Source organism: Tursiops truncatus, chromosome 15, assembly GCF_011762595.2.
Source record: "Tursiops truncatus isolate mTurTru1 chromosome 15, mTurTru1.mat.Y, whole genome shotgun sequence".
Classification (NCBI taxonomy): Eukaryota; Metazoa; Chordata; class Mammalia; order Artiodactyla; family Delphinidae; genus Tursiops; species Tursiops truncatus.
The window spans coordinates 40,419,492-40,432,750 of NC_047048.1; the positions used below are offsets into that span (position 1 = coordinate 40,419,492).

The 13,259-nt window shown below is 44.7% G+C and overlaps 1 long non-coding RNA gene across 1 annotated transcript; it reads right to left on the minus strand.

Moving 5' to 3' along the window:
- Positions 1–236: 236 nt before the first annotated feature.
- LOC141276598 (uncharacterized) lies at positions 237–2,136 on the minus strand. Its single transcript, XR_012326495.1, has 3 exons — positions 2,080–2,136; positions 1,439–1,558; positions 237–339 (listed from the first exon to the last, which is right to left on the minus strand). It is a non-coding gene; the product is annotated as an uncharacterized lncRNA (long non-coding RNA).
- Between the last annotated feature and the right edge of the window lie 11,123 nt (positions 2,137–13,259).

Consider the following 13,259-nt stretch of genomic DNA (forward strand, 5'->3'; position numbering starts at 1 on the left):
GCCCCATCCTGGGTGGAAATACTGGAATGCGTGTGGGACCCGAGGCTTCGAGACAGAAGGGGAACCTTGGAAGGTTGCCCCTTGGAGAAGATGTGGAGAAAGAACGGTGGAGGAGTCCTGCAGAGATGAAAGAGATCAGAATCCCCCTCGCCAAGAAATGCACTACGCAATAAAGAAACTGCACTTCACCAAACCAACAGCAGGGGGCGAGCTTGAATCAAGAAACCTCGTTAGCCACCCCAGGCCCCGTCCCTTGTCTGTGTCCAAGCTCACTGCCGGTCCAGGAAAGAAAATCTATTATAAAAGGAACAGAATGCCGCAGGCCACATGCACGCAGAGCTGCAATCAGAAGAAAAGAAGAGTTTGAGAATCAAAACGTTTCAGGGGTTAAGTGTTCACCCCTCTCTAAACACACATACATACCCCAAAGCAGAAGAAAATGGCAGTGTTCCAGCATTAGTTAATTAAATATCCTGAGATAAGCATTTTCTTTTAAAAGTTTTTGATTCAAGGTTGTCGTACATATATTTGTCATATATATATTTGTGTATGTGTATATATATATATGTTTATGTACGGCAACGTTGAATCAAAGATTTAAAAAATCAGAACTAAAATGGACAAAACCCAGGAAGATGTGAAATGAGAGTTGGCTGGACCCAGGAGGAGAAGTGAGCTTCAGTTTGCAGACGGTAATGTTGTCCTTGGGACCGTCCCTTCCGAGGACAGCAGACTGACCAGTCACCTGGCACCTGCTGTGTTGCACTTTCTTTCCTAAACTGCAGCCCAAGGCAAGCGTTCCTTGCCCACAGCTGTACTTACTGTCTCATCCAATGAGAAACAGTTTATAAGGCCAGTTGGTGATGGTTTTTACTTTCCAAGTTCTCTATTAAATGAGACTCTAGGAAATACCCAAATACTTTCTAAGGGCAAGTCAAGTGCTATTTGTTAAGAAGATAAAACTTGCCAAGGAGAGTGTCATCTCCCTTGATAATATGTCAGAATTTCAGAGATAACAAACTTTTCAGAGATGTTTCCAAATTGCATTGAACGATCACGACAACTTCAAGTTCACAAAGTACTTTCCACATGTTGTATTATCTTTAAAGTTGCAAAGGGGCTAAAACACAAGGATATGATGGTTTCTTCCCCTCCTCTGTGTTACAAGCAGCTTAGAAATGCTTTGCCTGGCTTACATACCTCAGAAATGAGAATGGCGATGGTTTCCTCGTATGTGACATCTGCCGTACACAGCTAACCTTAGACTGGGGGAGGCTCATTTCTCTAAGGACGGACGCACCGTCGTCACATGTTCTCTTTGCCCACCCGCACCCCACACCCCAACAAGAGATAAAGTCTCATCTCTTCCCTTTGAATCTGGCTAGGTTTGAGTCTCACTTGTAACCAGTAGAATGTGGCAAAAATAACACTGCCTTACTTCTGAGGATGAGTTGGAAAAGGTGATGCATTCTCCACCTTGCTCTCTGGACCATGCTGAGGCTGCCACGCTGTGAGGAAGCCCAGACTGGTCCATGGGAAGAGACTGCATGGTCTGAACCTACGAGAAGTAAGAGAAAGATGCCCTGCCGCTCTCCACCTGTGCCAGCTGTCTCTCCGCCCCCCACCCCCACTCCCGCCCTTTATTCCAGCCCCAGCTCCTTTCTCTGTGGCTGCAGTCACATTGAGGACTCTCATCCGGAACCACCAAGCCAAGCCCTGCCTGAATTCCAGACCCTCAGAAACCAGAGAGAGAATAAAATAATGGCTGTTTCAAGCCACTGACTCCTGTGGGGATTTGTTATGCAGTGATGGGTATCTAGAATGAATGGGGCCTCAGTGACTAAACAAATAAGGACTGTTTTGATGGAGGAGTAACTATGCCTAATACCTTTTGTAGTGGTTTTGTTTTGGATAATTTTTAACCGGAACGTCTCTAGATGTAGCTTACAAACTGACCTTTCTACTGGTAAAGAATTGAGTTCTTTTCAGGTTTTCTTTTTTGTAGTTTTAGAGCTTTAAATATCTACTGCTTTTGGCAAAAGTAACTGATAGGAGAGAATGCTGGAGAGATCTGTTTACCTTGTCCTCAAATGGGGTAAACCTCCAAAAACGCAGCAACTGAAAACATGGGTACCATCCTCAAGCTTTCCGATGAAGCCCAAGGTTGGGTGGCTCCCACGCTGGCTGGTGGTGAGCAACTTGCCTAATGCCCTAGGTCACAATGGAGAGAAGTGACCTCAGACAGAGGGCTGGAACGAGATTTCATTCCTAATGGTGCAGTGGCCATGCTCTGGATCCCAGCCGGCCTGCCCCTGGAACCTCAGACTCAACTCATCCAAAAGTGACATAATCAGGCACCCACTCAATTCCTCTAGTTTTAATAAGGCCAGCGGTCAGGATGCCTGCTTCCCACACAGGAAACTTGACCCCTGGGCTTGTCGATCACAAGGGCAACTGTTAACCACTTGTCCTTCATTCTCCATCTGTGTATGTGGGTTTGTGGGGAGGGGACTTCTATGCTGAAACAGAAATACACATTTATTCCTGTTAATTTTTCAACTAGTGTTGGACTTTTCCACTTAGACTCAACTTATCTAAAAATATAATAATCGTCACCTGCCTGCACCAGCTCCTTCTCACGGCATCCTTTTCCTCTTGGGGGCCCTTTTGGAGCTTCCTCACGTACAGCAGTTGCCTTCTGTAACAGCTCTCATGTCCGGTACCGTCTTTCCTAGTTCAAGGTCGTAGTTCATGGTTCAGGTCTTCATTATCTGCCCTAAGTGGCCCTTCCACCTCCAGCACCCCACCCCGACACAGACTTCGGGGGCTCCCCTAGGTTTACATTGTACAGTGGAAGCCCCACCCTTGGTCCGGGCCCTTTCCTGGACTGCCTGTCCTCTCCCATTCCCAGTCCTCCCAAGGCCAACTGGTGTTCTAATGCTTTGACCTCGGCACACCTGCTTTTGGCCAAGTGGTTTTCTCTAAAATGCCTTTCCTCTCGCTCCCCCGTTGAAACTCCACTCGTCTTCTGCATCTCTTTCAGATGCTCACATTTAAAAACAGGGCCCTGTCTGTGTCCCCGCAGTGTCCAGCTGAGACCTTGAGCAAAACCCAGCCAATATTTATTAAAGTGAATAAACAAATGAACTGCTGGCCCTTTCCTTAACTGGCAGAATAGAAACAGGAATGGTTGCAGAATTACCACGGATGTATCTGCATTCCTAGAAATGCTGGTCATTTCTGAAGTTAAGAAGACGTTTCCATAATAGTGAACCTATTTATTCGAGAAAATTCTTTAAAACAATCTTGTAGATCTTATTTAATTTAATCGTACGTGTTTAAGCAAAGGTCAAAGAATCTAATTTAGTGAGTTAGTACAGTGCTAAGGTTTGGATTGTCAAAGGGCAACAAAATTCTTGATTTGTCCTTTGAAAGAAAACATATCAGAGTAAGAGATGACCCACCAGGAGAGGAGGTATGCCCCTCCCCTGGAAGTGAGAAAAATTTGCATAAGGAAAGTTAACTAACAGGTCTATTTTAAAGTAATCAGAAGTAATCTAAAATTCCTCAATTGCCCAAAAGTCTTTGGAAAGGGAATAGAACATATATAGCTAATTTGAATTCTTATTTCATAGGTATTGTAACTTCTATTAATATTACCAAAAAGTAAATTATTTCTTGGGATAAATGTTCCTAGAACTGTTAACAGAAGATGTGTTTTGGGAAATGTTCCTATTCTCATGCAAAGCCGGCATTTGGAATGATTTATCTATCGGTATGACTATGGGTCTGCATTCTGACTTTTTTTTGTGCCCACTCAGACAATAAAATAGCTAAAGGTTAGAGTCTTCTAGACTTACCAGAAATGTTCGTGTGTTGGAAATACCCGTAATTACTCTCCTAATTCCTTACATATTTCCTTCCTTCCCTCCCCCATCAGTTTCTTCTCAGGCAGTTTTCTGTGGTTGGGTAGGTGGGGGTCAGGATGCCCTCTAGGGACAAGGTCAAGGACAGGGTCAACCTGACAGCATGAGGTGAACGAGAGAAACTAAGAAGGTCCTCACAGGTGGCCCTGCCGGAGGGGACCTTAGACGCCCAGCTGCTCTCCTTTGCCGCCCCTTTTAGGTTCCGCCTGTCGGCAGCGGGCGTCCACACCAATTTCCCCAATTCCCTTTTCAACAGCCAAAGTTTATTATTTGTAAAAGGTGGTGAGAGGAGGACATTCAAATATATAATATGCTGTATTTTAGTCAAACACTGACTGAGGTCCCAAAGTGCCGTGTTCCACGAAGACTTAAGCAAGAGCAGAGTTCATCCTGGTCTTGAGAGGAAATTGTGTGGGTCAGACAAGATCAAGATCATGACAGTACAACATAGTAATCCACGCTGTGGAAAGGCATGTAAACAGAGATGTATTAACCAAGTTCAGTGAGGCTTCAAAGGAGTGAGGGACACATGATGCACGGGACCCAGAGCAGACTTGGGGAGGGGGCAGGGGCCACCACGGGGGTTAAAGGTGGGGACAGTGGGGACAGATCTGGGTTTTGCCATGACCAGCTCATGGTGCTAAGCAGCTCACTTCACTTTGTCCTGCTTTCAGTTGAGACTCTAATGCTGCTTGCCTCATGAGGCTGCTGTGATGGTGTAAGGGCGTCGGGGGAAAGCAATTGGCGTAGTGCCTGGCGTGCCGTCAGTCCCGCGCCGCGGTGACCTGCTGTAATTTGAGATGGATCTTAAAGCAAAGCCTGGATTGGAGCAGGAGGTGGCAGCAGAGGGTGAGGGGTTTCAGGCTGAGCATCCTCCTGTGTGCATGCCTGCGTGTGTGTGCGTGTGTGTGTGTCTCTTTGTGTGTGTGTCTTTGTGTGTGTGTGTGTGTCTTTGTATGTGTGTGTCTGTGTGTCTGTGTCTTTGTGTGTCTGTGTCTTTGTATGTGTCTTTGTGTGTGTCTATGTCTGTGTCTTTGTGTGTGTGTGTCTGTGTGTGTGTGTCTTTGTGTCTTTGTGTGTGTCTTTGTGTACATCTGTGTGTATTTATATGTACGTGTATTTATATGTATGTGTCTTTGTGTGTGTGTGTCTTTGTGTGTGTGTTTCTGTGTCTTTGTATGTGTGTGTGTCTTTGTATATGTGTGTCTGTCTGTGTCTCTGTGTGTGTGTCTTTGTGTGTCTGTGTCTTTGTATGTGTCTTTGTCTGTGTCTGTGTCTTTGTGTGTCTTTGTGTACGTCTGTGTGTATTTATATGTATGTGTGTTTGTGTGTGTGTCTTTGCGTACATCTGTGCGTCTTTGTATGTATGTGTCTTTGTGTGTGTGTGTGTTTGTGTCTTTGTGTGTGTGTGTGTGTGTGTGTGTGTGTGTGTTTAGAATACAGCAAGTACACCAACCAAGGCATAGGAGACAGTAGTACTAGGAGCCCATAAGACTTTGAGGGCTGTTCCACAGAGAGATGCTGTCCAGTAGAAATATAATGTGAGCCACATATTCTAAATTTTCTAGGAGTTACATTAAAAAATGTTGAAAGAAATAGGTAAAATGAATTTTAATAATATATTTTATTTAATACAATGTATTAAAATATTTCAACATGCAGCGACATTAGTGAAAAATGGGTGCTGGAAGCAACATTGAATTATAATTTGCTTGTGTGGCAAGAGCACCGGATACCTACAACTATAGCCTGATGTTAGGAGCACGGTAACTATTGAGATATGGCTGGGGATAGCAAACCCCCTTTTCTGTAAGGCCAGATAGGTTTATCAGCCTCCCTAGTACACTATTTTGTTAAATCCACGTTGGAAATCTATGCCAGAATGCTAAAACTCAGTCAACAGGTATTAATGCAAATGCCTACTTCATGCTCCATACCGTGCGATGCACCAGGGTGTATGGACAAAGGAAAACTTAAGACCAGCACCTCTGCACACATTGAAACAGTGTAATTAAGCTCTAAGCTTTGGGGTCCACAATGTAATAATTTCAGGATATTTCAAGTAGACCAAACGCTGCCTGATAATATAGTTGTGAAATCATGGGTAGTGGGCAAAGCAGAACATACACAGACATACGTGCACACTGAGTGGACAGACATACGAGTTTGGCCTTTCCTGTTTTGTCAAATGAGAGATTGGAGTATAATGAAGATTTTCAAAATGGGCATCTATAAGTGTGGACTTATGCTCAGGGATTCATATATCCTCTTTGGGAATGTTTGAAGTGTGTTTTTATTTTAAGGATAATGGTTCATAATTCATCTAACTATATTCTGGGTCATCTAAGGCAATGTTTATCAAACTATGGGTCATAACTTCTAGTGGACTAGTGGCTTATGACTCTTTAATAGGCATGTCCGGCATTGCTTTCAGTAAAAGTGAATGGACTGGAAAACATCAGGATGTAAGGGTTAGGTACTGTCCTATAAAATGTTTGTTTCTGTGCTGTATGTGTGCGTGTAGGTCTGGGTCATGATGTGAACTGTATTACTGTGGGCAGACGTCCAAAGAGATTGAAAGCCATTAATCACTAGATCACTGGTTCTCAACCTTCACTCAACACTGGAATCACCCAATGGGCTTTGAAAATTAAGACTGTGAGGGTCCACCCCCAGAAATTCTGCTGTAATTGATTTCAGGTGTGACCTGGCCATGAGGCTTGCTTTGTTGCGTAAACCTTCTTAGCTGTGCAGCCAGGGGTGCGACCCTGGCAGGGTTTGAGCCTTGTAGCCAGGTAACTTCAGTCCTGCCTCTGGTTTGTGTTTCTTTAATTTGCCTTGGGGCCAAGTCTTCCCACAGACTGGAATTGTTGGAGGGTGGGAGGAGGGAACAGGGGGGCTGAGGGCATAGATGCTTTGCCCCAGGTGAAGGCAAGTGCAGTCTAGTGGGGCAAGTGGATGAAGTTCACAGAGGTTCAGGCAGAGACACGTGGGTTGGGGTGAGGAGAACACAGAGAGTGGAAGAGAGGTTGGTATCATTTGAATCGTGTGAGCAGTTTCACCTGCTCTTCCCCTCGGAGTCTGCGATTTCCCCAGGTGGTCTGTGTGTGGGGGCCTCCATACAGCAGGTTACCTTGGAGGGTGACCCTTGACTGATTCTCTTCCGTTAGCCCTTCCCTCACAGAAGATGCAACTCCACTATACTCCCGTCACAAGGGACGAGTTTCAGCAAAACAACATCATCTCTTACATTAAATTAATCTTATTACTTCTAATCGTATTGGTTACATTCTTGTTCTTATATAATTTGTCATTGTGCTTGGTTTTATAATTGTACAAGCTCATGAGAATAAGGTATTGATACCTAGTTATTTTATTTGTCTATACTTAATTAATATAATAGAAACAATATAATGGAGAAAGCAGTGGATTTTTTGTGCCTTGAAAGGATAAGCTTCCTTTCCTCGCTGGGCCCCTTTGCTCTGTGTGACTGCAGCCCACCTGGATACAGTGGCCAGTAAATTAACCCGACCTCTTATTGATCTATTAGCAAAGATCAGAAGACGTTGTGTAGTGTAACGGAAATAAAAACAAAAATAAACAAATGGGACCTAATTATACTCAAAAGCTTCTGCACAGCAAAGGAAACCATAAACAAAATGAAAAGACAACCCACAGAATGGAAGAAAATATCAATATTTGCAAACGATGCAACTGACAAGGGATTAGTCTCCAAAATTTACAAACAGCTCACTATCAAAAAAAACCAATCAACCCAATCAAAAAATGGGCAGAAGACCTACAGAGACATTTCTCCAGAGAAGACATACAGATGGCCAAGAGGTACTTGAAAAGATGCTCAACATCGCTAATTATTAGAGAAATGCAAATCAAAACTACAGTAAGGTATCACCTCACACCAGTCAGAATGGCCATCATCAAAAAACCTACAAACAATAAATGCTGGAGAGGGTGTGGAAAAAAGGGAACCCTCCTACACGGTTGACGGGAATGTAAATTGGTGCAGCCACTATGGAGAACAGTATGGAGGTTCCTCAGAAAACTAAAAATAGAACTACTATATGATCCAGCAATCCCACTCCTGGGCATATATCCGGACAAGATGAAAACTCTAATTCGAAAAGATACCTGCACCCCAATGTTCATTGCAGCACTATTTACAATAGCCAAGACGTGGAAGCAACCTAAATGCCCATCAGCAGATGAATGGATAAAGACGTGGTACATATATACAACGGAATATGACTCAGTATAAAAAACAATGAAACAATGTCATTTGCAGCAATGTGGATGGACCTGGAGATTATAATACCAAGTGAAGTAAGTCAGACAGAGAAAGACAAATATCATATGATATCCTTATATGTGAAATCTAAAAAAAATAATAATAATACAAATGAAATTATTTACAAAACAGAAACAGACTCACAGACATAGAGAACAAACTTATGGTTGCCGGGGGGAGGGGTGGGGGAAGGATGGATTGGGAGTTTGGGATTGACATGTACACACTGCTATATTTAAAATAAAATGCCTTTCCATGAAAAAAGAAAATAACTTTTAAAAAGAGGAGACTTTATAAGTGATGTAAATGGAGCTTGAAGCTTATTGGGATTATTTTTCAGTAGCCCTATCTACACGTGAAATAGGGGTTCCGAGGAAAATCTGAATTAAGGAGGAAAGTGGGATTTAAATTATTATCAAAAAAAAAAAGGTGAGGATGATGATGACAGCGACTGATGTTGGTTATGGTGGGTGGCGGTTAACATTTATTAAGCATTTGCTAAGTAACCTGAAATGGGCCTGTGCTTTCCATGGTTATTTTACTTGACCCTTAGAACAACCCTTTGAGGCAGGTGCTATTACAGTCACCCCACTTTACACAGAAGGAACCCAAGTAAGTAACAATTAAGTAACTTGTCTGAGAGATTCAACTGGGATTCAAGATCAAATATGTTGCCTCCAGGCCTTAGAGCTGAGTCTTAAGTACATGGAGAGGGCAGGGAGGCTATTCCAGGCCAGAAAATGTGAACCCAGGGAATGATGGAGGGGGTGTGTGTGCCTGTGCTAGGGAGGGTACCAGGGGAGGTGCTGGCAAGGAGGTCAGCGTCCAGTTACACAGCCTGGCAGAGCAGTGAGACTATGAAATACTGATGAAAGAGTTTAAAAAAAAAGGATGAGTTCATCCTTTTATACTGTTGCAGGAACCCTGATAAGACATCCTGAGAATGGAATAAGCAATGTGCAGGACGACACAAACATTTATTTAGAAAAGAAACACGTGTGTGTGTGTGTGAGAGAGAGAGAGAGAGAGAGAGAGAGAGAGAGAGTAAATGTTTGCACAGAATTGATCTGGAAAGATATCCTTCCAAGTTCTGACAGTGTCCATGTGTGCCAAGGATGCAGGCTGCAGGCATTAGTGGTGACAGTCAAAGGAAACTTGAGCTTTTTTTAATTTAATTTTTATTTTATATTGGAGTATAGTTGATTTACAATGTTGTGTTAGTTTTAGGTGCACAGCAAAGTGAATCAGTTATACATATACATGTATCTATTCTGTTTCAGATTCTTTTCCCTTATAGGTTATTACGGAATATTGAGTAGAGTTCCCTGTGCTATACAGTAGGTCCTTGTTGATTATCTGTTTTGTATGTGGTAGTGTGTGTATGTTAATCCCAAACTCCTAATTTTTCCCTCCCCCACTTTGGTAACCACAAGTTTGTTTTCAAAGTCTGTGAGTCTGTTTTGTAAATAAGTTCATTTGTATCATAGTTTAGATTCCACAAATAAGTGACGTCATATCATATTTGTCTTCTCTGTCTGACTTACTTCACTTGGTATGATAATCTCTAGGTCCTTCCATGTTGCTGCAAGTGGCATGATTTCATTCTTTTTTATGACTTGAGTGATGTTCCGTTGTAGTTATGTACCACATCTTCTTTATCCATTCCTCTGTCAGTGGACATTTAGGTTGCTAAAGGAAACTTGAGCATTGATCTAGCATTTATGTTTTGTGTTCTGTTTGTTTGTAAGCAAGATGACTGCATTCATGCACTTAGGTAATTCTGAAAAGGTGAGGGTGTTGTTAGGAGAAAAGAAAAAGAAATGGAATCATTTGGGAATTTCATATTCTGTACCATCTCCAAGCCCTAGACTTGAAGATTTCAGGACTGTTCACATTGTTGGAGCTGAGGTCATGCAAGGGCTAAAGGAACAAACTGTCTCTGAATTCATGGCGAAGACAGCATCCTTGCTGATTAGTTCCTTTTTTAACGTGGAAGACTATTTGGAGTTTTAGAAATCTGAGCATTGGCATAGGGGTGTAGAGAACATTCTGGTAAAGCAAGTCCCTTCTTGCGTTACCTGGCCCAGAGGTGGGAATAGGGATCAAAATAGGAAGAAAAGACCCTTTTTTTCTTTTCTTTTCTTTTTTTGCGGTACGCGGGCCTCTCACTGCTGTGGCCTCTCCCGCTGCGGAGCACAGGCTCCGGACGCGCAGGCTCAGCGGCCATGGCTCACGGGCCCAGCCGCTCCGCGGCATGTGGGATCTTCCCGGACCGGGGCATGAACCCGTGTCCCCTGCGTCGGCAGGCGGACTCTCAACCACTGCACCACCAGGGAAGCCTGAAGCATGCTATTCTTGATGAAGGAAAGGCTGGCTTCTAACTTTCCCAGATATGAGAGCCAGGAGAAAAGACATGGAACCTTGGAAAGTGAAGATAACATTTTTTTTAATTAAAAAAAATTTTTTAATTGGGAGAAGAAACTTCACAGCCACCAGTGTGTTAACAAAGGGGAGAACGATTGTTAGCATTTGACTAAAGGCCTCCAAGTACAGTCAAATATAAATATTTATTGAGTAACCCAGCCCAAGGCATGGAGCTTAATAATAAGGAACTTGGACGTCGTGGGTTTTGGTATCCACAGGTCCTGGAACCGACCCCACGCAGACACCAAGGATGACTGTGCCCTCACCTCTCAGCACCCCCTGCCAGCCAGGTGAAGGGCAAGTCCCCGTGTGGTTTTCGTGGCATTTAAAAAATGCGTACAAATGCTAAGTGGCCAATTCTGTGTGTTGTAGATGGATAAAGGACACGTGGACTTTTGAGCTTCCGCCGGAGAAGATAACAGTTCAAGCCCTCCAGGATGCTGGGCAGGTGGGGGCTGGAGTGAGAGATGCTGGCGTGAAGGGTAAGTGACGACTGAAGCCCAGTGCGCCGTGGCCTGGACTCTGGTTTCCAAGTTCCTCGGTGTGCAGGGATATGGTGTGCTCTGGCTTGGTGCGCTGCTGTGGATGTGACCTCTCTCTGACAGAGGATCAGGGAGGATGCTTACCTGTTTCCTGGTACCTAAGGGATTCTGTTATCATGCAGTGGCTGCAGGGCCCAACCGAGATGAGGACAGTTCAAGAGCCCCAGAGCGTAAACTGTAACCGTGCACCTTTATGGAGTGCCAACTGCGTGGCAGGCCCCGGCGCTTTAATGCATTAATTCATTTCGTTCTCATCTTAGAGCTGGGCCACCAGGGAGCGCAAGGAACCTGGTTGATTACTGAGAGCATATGGTCCTGATGGTAGCCCCATCCCAAGGGAAAAGCCTCTTCCTCTTCCTCATACATCCCCCGCTTGCCTTTCTCCCCATGCCCGCTTTTCATCTTTTTTTTTTTTTCATGGAATCATAGATCTCTGTATGAAAGGGACTTAGCATCAGAGGGACGTCAGCATAGGTCACCGTGGCGGATCATAGTTTCCCTAAATGGCCACCGTGGTATCGCTGCTCTTCCAGAACCTTGCCGGGTCCCCTCAAGCTGGGAAGTCTGCTTTCCCTCCTCTTGAGTCTGGGTGGGACTCGGCACCCACCTGCACAGGGAAGGTGGCAGAGGTGACACTGAGTGACCTCAAAGCGGAGATCAGCAAAGCGTACGGGGCTCCCAGCCGGTGCTCAATGCTCCGGGCAGGGCGGCCTGTGAGACCAGCTGGGCCCCGTGGAAAGGCCCCGAGTAGGGGTTCCAGCCGACAGCCCCTCCAGGGCCCCATTGACACGTGAGGGAGACTTCCGATGGCGCCAGGCCCCAGCCTTGGAGCTGCCCCACCGCTGCCGAGTGGAGTGAGGACAAAGTGAACTGTCCCCACGGAGCCCTGTCCCCACAGCAGATTCAGGAGAGGATAAACATCGTCACTGCTTGGTGCTCTCTCATTTAAACCCACCACGACACCGTTGAAGGTAGATGTCATTCATTACACAGATTTACAAATAAGAGGAAGGAGGCCGAGTCAGATGAAGTGACTCACCCAAGGCCACACGAGGAGCTGGGATTGGAACCCAGGGCTCCCTGATCCCCAGCTTGTGAGATCCCCCCCTACCCCAGGGCCCGTTCCTTCTGGACTGGGAGCTGGGGCCTTTGCTGCCCCTCAAACACAGCCCTCTCAGAGAAGGCGAACCATTTGGAATAGGAGGTCCAGAGAATACGACTTTGGAGAACTAGCTTTACACAGTTTGCTCTGACTCTCTTTCCTTAATTTGAATCCTAGTTAAACCCTGGGATCCTGCCTTAAACATACAGTCCTCTCGGGAAGCTGCCTGCTTTCGCTCCCAGAGCTTAGATTCGTGGTATCTGCTCGTGTTACACGAGGTTCAGATCATGTGAAGTAATAATCATGTTTCTGTGTCATTCCTGTTTGACGTCAGGCTCCGTGAGGCCAGAGCCTGGCCTGTGTCTCCTATTTCTCAATTTTCAGCACAGACTCTAACCTGTAGTAGACAGTGAATAAATGCAAGTTAAATAAATACCAAAGAGCCGTTAAGTGTGAATTTTCTCGAGAAGGATGATGGTAGCATATAAGGAAGTGCAAAATTCCAGGTATAAATACTGAAGTCTTATCTTGGTGCTAAAGGTTTGTCTTTTGAGGTCAAGGTTTCTTTGTCATTTCCTCTGTTTCTCCTGTTAGATAAAACATCTTTGGGTTTCACTTTTATAAACAAAGAACTTCCACAAAAGGCAACAGTAATCTAAACAATAACAGGAACTGGCAGAGCTCTGAGACAATATTTCTCGGTGGGTTGTTATTCAAGTGGGAGATATTTTCAGATGTGCAACGTTGGAGAATTGACTTTGGTATGAATGTTGATATGTGACATGTAACGTCCACACTCATCGCGGTCGACCTTTGCTCATAGTATCGGTGGCCTTGTGTCTTTCAACTTGAATTGAGTTCCATGTCTGCGTGGCATTGCAGCTGCTCCAGCACTGGGGACAGCTCTTCTCTCTACGTTGTCCAGCGTCCAGCACTGGATCCTATGCTCAGTAGGTGGA